Source organism: Gracilinanus agilis, chromosome 3, assembly GCF_016433145.1.
Source record: "Gracilinanus agilis isolate LMUSP501 chromosome 3, AgileGrace, whole genome shotgun sequence".
Taxonomy (NCBI): domain Eukaryota; kingdom Metazoa; phylum Chordata; class Mammalia; order Didelphimorphia; family Didelphidae; genus Gracilinanus; species Gracilinanus agilis.
In genome coordinates, this window is record NC_058132.1 from 288,721,118 (window position 1) to 288,729,293 (window position 8,176).

Below are 8,176 nucleotides of genomic sequence, written 5' to 3' on the forward strand. Positions count from 1 at the left end.
GTTATTGATTCTAGACCCAATAAATTAAGCTCTGATATGTAGGAATTGATAATTTCATAGAGGCAAATACTCATTCCAAAATTTTAACAATTGTCTGTCATATTTAAATTCAAACTGGCTTCCAAAACTCCAAGTATTGATAATGTTGGCTTTTCTAGGATAACATTTAGTCAACTAGCATTTATTAAAGGCCTACTATGACCCAGGCTGTGCTAAAGACAAGGGATCCAAAAAAAAAAAAAGGGAAAAAAAGAAAGGAAAAATATCTGTTTTCCTAGAAGCTCACAATCTAGTGTAAGAGATAACATATGCACAACTAAGTACAAAAAAGATATATGATGTTCAGAGAGGGAAGACACCAAGATATTGCACTTTGGATGTACTTATCCTCTGTCTACTTAATATTTCTTTATGAAAACTAATTTAAAATCTACAAAAACTTAAGAATAGGAAAAAAAACCTTTTACCTTTCTCTTAGAATCAATATTGTGTACAGAAGATTGTTAAGGGATAGGCTTGTGATACTGAACCTACAGCACATGTGCCAAAGATAGCATGCAGACACCTCTCTGTGGTCACATGCAACATCTCCCACAAGTTAGTTACTAGAAAGGCACAGGACTTCCATGGAACTTCTCCCTTCCCCCTCTCCACCATGCCTCCCCACCCCTGAGTAGAGTTCTGAGGTCACTCCCCTCCTATTCTCCTTCCCCTGTCTGGGATAAGGCTACAGGAGTGGGACAGGAAGGATGGCACTTAGTCTGGGGAAGGGGAATGATACATGGTCTCTGAAAGATTTGCCATTATTGGGCTAGGCAATGGGGATTAAATGACTTGCCCAGGGTTATACAGCTAGGAAGTATCTTTGGCCGCATTTGAGCACAGTACTTCATGTTTCTGGGCCTAGCTCTAAATGCATTAAACCACTTAACTGCTCATTATATATAGACTTTTAATTAAGGAAAATAAAATGTGGGCTGATTGGACCTCTTTCTAAACATTTATTTGCAATTCCATAATTGGAATTCTCTTTACTATCATAGGCCAAAAAAAGTGGGGGGAGGGGTGGAAGAGAAGAGAAACCTACTTATGCCCATATATGACTTCTGTTTGTTTTTTATTGACTTAGTTAATGCTTTTACAGCTCCAATAGTGATGTGCTTCAGTGGTTAACTTAAGCTTATTAATTCTATCACAGGACAGCATGGTTTTCGATAGTGTTGATGCCATCTTGTCTGGAACATTTCCTGTTACCTAAGGTCAAAAAAAGATCTGGGCATTGCTTAATTGTTACTATTTAGACTCCACTTCTAAAGACTGCCAGGCTTTCCAGAAGGTTTCTGCACTAATGGCTAATCATAGGAAGAAATTCTTTCAGTTGTTGGATACAATATGTGAGGCATGGTTACCAAATAATAACTAACAAGAATTGTCTAATAATAGGTTACATTTACATATTTTGCACTTAAAAACCCATTCCTCACAACTCCTTTGTGAGGTGGAATATAGAGAGAATTTGTTTGACATTTTAGTCTCTCATACAGGTAAGGCTATTAAAGCATAAAGAGGTTAAATGACTCATCCAAGGTCAAACAGTCAGAAAATATAAGAGCCAGATATGAACTCAAATTTCTCTTCTTCAGTTACTTCATTTTAAAGAGGAAGAAACAGAACCCAATAGATTCAGAATCTTTGCAAAGGTCCTACAAAATATGATGAAATATGCTTGACAATCTATCTATCAGTAAACATTACTTAAGTGCCTACTGTATGCCAAACACTGTGTTAAATATTGGGAATGCAAAAAGAGACAAGAGACAATCTCTGCCTTCAAAGAGCTTACAATCCAATGGGAGAGACAGTGTACAAACAAATATATACAAATGAAGCCATATAGAGGAAATAATTAATAGAAAGGAAACACTTGAACTATGAAGAGTCGAGGCTTCTAGTAGAACTTTGAATTTTACCTGGGACTCAAAGGAAGACAAGGAGATCAGTAGGTAGAGGGGAGGAGAGATATGAAACTGAATTATCATTTTTAAATGGTCATATAATAACAAAAAATAGATTTGTAAATATCACATTTCCATTGCAGGATTCTCTTTACCAGCATAATGTATATGAAAGTACACAGAACTGTAGGTAAGATGGGTAACTTTAAATCCCACTTCAGATTTTAACTGTCTGTAAACCTTGGTTAAGGCAACTAACCCTTCTGAATCTGGAACTTTGTTAAGCCTTGATGAGCTTTCTTACACTGTGTAAGGTAATATGTTTGTGGAGGAAAAAGGAACTTTTCAAACAAAATGTAAAAGAAGTAACTTATTTTCTTCCAAGGATATTAAGGGTATTTGTTAGTACTAGATATTTGTTAAATTAATTTAAATGAATGATCCAAGCATTGATCAACAGTCTGCTTTTTATTGGGCACTGTTATGGGAAGTGGAGTTTCAAATACAGAAATGAAAAAATTCCTTGCCCTCAGGTTGTTTACTTCTGTTTTGGGGAGGGGGGGCTTGCATATATATATGCTAGCAAGAATATCTAGAATAATAAAAGGCAATCTAGGAAGTATGGCTATTAAAAGTAGAGAGGATCATGAAAGGGTCTGGGCAGAAGGTGGTACTTGAACTGAATTTTGATGAAAGTAACAGATTCTAGATTATGGAAAATAGCCAATGGCAGTAATGAAGGCAACAGATATTTGCCCAGTTTTTCTATATTAAGGAGGGCAAGAAGTAAATAATATATGTTGAAGATTAGGACAGGTTGTGAGAGGCTTTCAAAGGATAACAGCAGGGGTCATATTTTATCCCAGAGACAATAGTTAGCCATATAGTTTGCTGAGAAGATAGCTAGGTGACTCAGTAATTAAAGTGCTGTGCTTGGAGTAAGGAAGACCTGAGTTAAGATATGATCTCATATGCTTCCTAGCTGTGTGATCATGGCTAAGTCACTTATCCTCCATTTAATTTACTCCACTGGAGAAGGAAATGAAAAATCCTTGCCAAGAAAACCCTTCAGTAATGATGGTTTCTAAGTCCATGAAAAGTCAGACACAAATGAATGACTGGATAACAATATAGTTTATTGAGTAATTTACATGGTCACTCTTGCATTTAGAGAAAATGGTGGCAGCACTTTAAAGGATATTGGGGTAAGAAGATAATTGAGGTAGGAAATCAATTAAAAGGCTATTGTGAAAATTCAGGTGAGAATTGATGAGGATTTGAAATAAAGTAGAGGCTATGTAAATGGGGGAAAGGGTCAGACATTTTTGGAAATAGAAAAAGGTTGATTTGGCAATTGGTTCAATATTTAGGGTAAAGGAGTAGTCAAGAATATATATATATATATGTATATAATATATATATGTATATATATACATATTCATATATGTATATATACCATCGAAATTAGAGATTAGAAGTTGATAGCAATCTCAAAAGAAAGATTCATAGAAAAGAGTTAGCTTTGGGGGTGAGAAAGAAAATGAGTTTAATTTTGGATATGTTGAGTTTGAGTTGTCTATAGTACATCAGGTTTGTAATTTCTATTAGGCAGCTGGTAATATAAGATAAAAGAAAAAAGAAATAAGCAAGGCATAGTTTTATATATACATGTATTTTGGGTGAAATGATGCCTTGTCAAGTGCGTGTAGGGGAGGGAGAGAAAGGGATACCTGGGAATGTTAATGTAACAAACATACAAATAATTTTTTTTATAAAAAAGAGAGAGACTAGGGCTGGATAGATATGGTATTCATCAGCATAGAGAAGATCAATAAACCAAAGGAAACTGATGTGGTCACCCAAAAAAGAGCAAAAAGAAATAAAGGAAGGAGAACCATTTCGGAGCCTTGAAGCACACCCACATTTAATAAGGATAATGTACATTAAAAAGAACACTTTGAAAGAAGAGTAGACAAGTAGGAGAAAACAGAAAAGAGAACAGTATGATGAGAATGAAGAGAGGATAATATCAGACTTGGAGAGGCCACAATCATGGTAAAGTGGAAAATTATACAGAAATAATAAAGGTAGATGAGAACTAAGAAAAAATCATAATATCTGACAATTAAGAGGTAATTGATCACTAAGATCTTGAAGTGATGTGGATTTGAGAAATAGAGATTATTTGAAAATTTCTAAATATTGAAAGTATTGTTTCCCCAAAGACAAACTCATATAGTATTGGTTACAATTGGTTAATAATTCTTTCTGGCTATAAAATGAGAATATTTTGATATTTCACTTCAAAATACTTTTTAAAAATAGTTTTAAAAGCTTATCCTGGGACTCCATTCTAGGAGCATAGGGCCACAACCAGTAGGCAATGGGTCACGCAGTCCCTCAGGGTCACCCAGCTGGGAAGTGTCTGACCCCGGATTTGAACCTAGGACCTTTCATCTCTAGGCTTTGGCTCTCAATCCACTGAGCTAACCCAGCTGCCCCTACTTTAGGTTGCAGTTTCTTTAGCAGATGTAGTTTTTACAGGGTGGGGTTGCTAGCCCCACGCCCAACCCTCCTCCTTTTTCATCCAGGCTAGGGACTGTCCTTAGCCCAAGAGTGGTAAGGGTGGGCGATAGGGGTCAAGTGACTTGCCCAAGGTCACACAGCTGGAAGTGTCCGAGACCGGACTTGAACCTAGGACCTCCAGTCTCTAGGCCTGGCTCTCAATCCACTGAGCCACCCAGCTGCCCCTTTAAAAGCTTAAGGCTATATAAATACTTCCTATCAAAATTAATATTACTAAAAGGTAACCATCAACAATGATATAAATATACATATATGTACATTTAAAAAAGAAAAGAATTAATGAACTGAAGGTGTGCAGGCATAGTGAAAAATCTAAGGTGTGACAGTAGACTGAGAGTTGTCATCAGATCTTTGCACATGGATTTGGCAAGTATCTGGTACCTTTTCCAATCATCAAAATATACCTCATGTAGTTTTTGCTTTATTCAATAGCTATTATGTTACTGGCTACATGGCATAGCAGATAATAATTGCTAGACCTAAAGTCAGGAAGACTTGAATTTTCATTCTATATCACTGTGTAATTCTGATCAAATCATTTAGTGTCACTTAGCCTCAGACACCTCATTTGTGAAATGGAAATCATAATAGCACCTCTCTCAGATAGTTTCCTGAAAATCAAATGAGATAATGCATCTAAAGAGTTTTAAAAAATCCTTTAAAGGTCTTTAGAAATGTTTACTATTATGCATAAAAGTCATATGCTTTTCAAAAATATAAAGTGAATCACACTTTAAATACTATTTTAAAACTACATGATTTTATAATCTGGTGGGAGAATACAGATAACTGAATGGGCAGCTAGATGATATAGTGCATAGAGCAAAAGTCCTGGCTTCAGAAAGTGAGTTCCACTAAGTAAGTTACACACACTAGCTGTGTGACACTGGTCAATTCACTTTATATATGTTTAGCCTTGGTTTCTACAATCATGAAAGTGGAAATTATAAAAGCACCTTCTTTACAGGGTTGTTATAAGGATTAAATGAGATCATATTTGAAAAGCACTTAACATAGTACCTGACACATACTAGGCACTTTATAAATGTTCATTTCATCTCTTCCCTTCTCCATAACACTCATTTTCCTAATGAGAATATTGAGGCACAGAGATAATTAGTACTTTATGGAGATCATCCCCCCAAAAAAAGAATCCACAGATGATAGAAAGTATCATTTGGAAATTAAATTATTACCTTAAATTTGTTTAGTTATTCCTTTAAAATACATTTTAAATATCACATTTGCATAACTAAAGTGAAATATACCAACTTTACCTGCAGAAAATACTGATAGGCATTAGGCTTTGTCTACATATCTCCTTTTTATCTAACATTTTAACCCCGATTTTCAGCCTCAGCACTCTTCTCAATTTTAAAAGATTTGTATGCATGTATTTGAGTAGCTGAATAAAATTAGAAAATGATATTTTTCTTCAGATTACTCAGAAGAAATGGTAAACCTACTATATCTCACAGAATGTATTACTAGGGTCACAGAGAAACAAGTGAAACAATCTCTGTCTTCCAGGAGTTTAGTATAAGTTGGAGGATGCAGCACATACATATGTGTGTATAAGGAATATGCAAAATAAATGCAAAATAATCCTGGGGAAAGAGGTCCTAAAAACAGGGGATATCAGGAAAGTCTTCCTGGAGAAGAACTTGATGAATATATCCTGTTAAACAACTCAATAAAAAGTATTTTTTAAAATATTATATTTTCCTCAATTACATGTAAATAGACTTTTTAATAATTATTTTCTGACATTTTGTGATACATGTCCTCTCCTACCCACCTTTCCCTTCTCTCTCCCTGAGATGGCAAATAGTATGATAAAGGAAATACATGTGCTTTCATTCAGTACATATTTCCATATTTGTTATGTTGTAAAAGATATGTATCGCTTACTCATGAAGATAAAAAAAAATAACTCATGAAGAAAGAAAGTGAAAAATAATTTGCTTCAATTTGCATTCAGACTCCATTGGTTCCTTTTCTAGTAGTAGATAATTGTGGGAAGCCAATAAGAGAATAGATAAAAATCTGAGACTCCTCTTTTGACCCCTTTTGTGATCCTTGTGATTTCTTGTTGAAAAGTAGTGTGACGCTATTGAAAAGCTTTTAGTTCCTATCAAACCTGAATTTAAAGGGTTAACACTGTTAACACAGCAAGGAATGCTGCTGCCTGTTATAGCCAAGGCCAAGATACTCCCCAACTTGGCTTTCTGATAAGAACCTAGTCAAAATTCAGCCTTGGCCTTGGTCTATTCTGAAGCCAATGTTTTGTGTTTTAATGTTATATAATTTGTAACTTCTGTGCATCTTCAAAGTTTCAGGGGGATTCTTTTGTGTGAAATGAGTCTTGAAATATATATAATAAACTCCATGCTCCTGGAGCCAGAGCTGGAAGCATGAGGTAAAAGACAACTCCCTTGTTCTCTCCTTATTTTCTTATCAACTAAACTGTCCTTATCAGATTATCAGAGATGATAAAGAGATCTCTACAGATAATCTTTTTTGTCTGAATTCCTTGGAATTGTCTTGAATCCTTGGATTGATAATAATAATTAAGTAGTTCACAATCAGTCATTACACATTATTGCTGTTACTGTGTACCATTAAAAGTCTTTTTTGAAATTTTTTTGGAAAATGCTTTGGCCCATTCCTTGATTGAAATTTATGATGCACACATATATAAGCAACTTTTGGAATCTCTCCATTTGCACTAGCTTCCTCAACAATCAGAGCTAAATTTATTGTAGCTCATTTGAACACTGTTTTAAACAAATTAATTGAAATCATTGTGGAACTGTATGAAGTATATGAAACTTGGAGTCAAACGACTTTTCTACTGCCATTAACTATCTGTCTACATCTAAACTTAGACAAATACTAAGCAAATCGCATCACCCCTTGGCTTTAGTTTCCTTATTTGTAAGATTAGAAATCAAACTCTGTCAATTATAACCTACAATGTTCTTTATAGTTCTAAAGCCTTATGAATTATTGTTTATTTTTATAATCAGCATCTAAATACATTTGGCTACACATAGATATTTATATGTCATTTTAAAGATTACTTTCTGTTCTGTCAGTCTTGGTTCAAACAGACTTTGCTCTAAAATAATATAATATTGACTTTACTTGAAAAACTTTATACTGCATTAATCTTTCACTTTGGATGGTACAAAAAATGTATTAATCTATGTAACTTGTTACCTGTTTGCTACCACCATTAAAAAAATTAAACTAAGGGTTCTTTATTTAGAAGCTAATCATGTCATAATATTGTTGAAAAAGTTTAAATTAAATGTTGGGTTCACTGAAATAATCATTAAAAAGTTGTCCATTGAAAATCTAAAGTTCAAACAGAGTTAATCAAGGAAAAGCCAAGCCTAGAAGTTCTTAAATAAATATCAATAAAGTTAGCATAATTTCTGGTGACTTTCGTACCTTCCTTCCTGCCTTCCTGACTTCCTTCCTGCCTTCCTTATTTCCTTCCTTCTTTCCTTTCTTCCTGACTTCCTTCCTTCTTTCCTTTCTTCCTGACTTCCTTCCTCCCTCTCTCCCTCTCTTTTTCTTTTCTTTCCTTCCTTCTTTATTTTTCTTCCTTCCTTCCTTCCTTCCTTCCT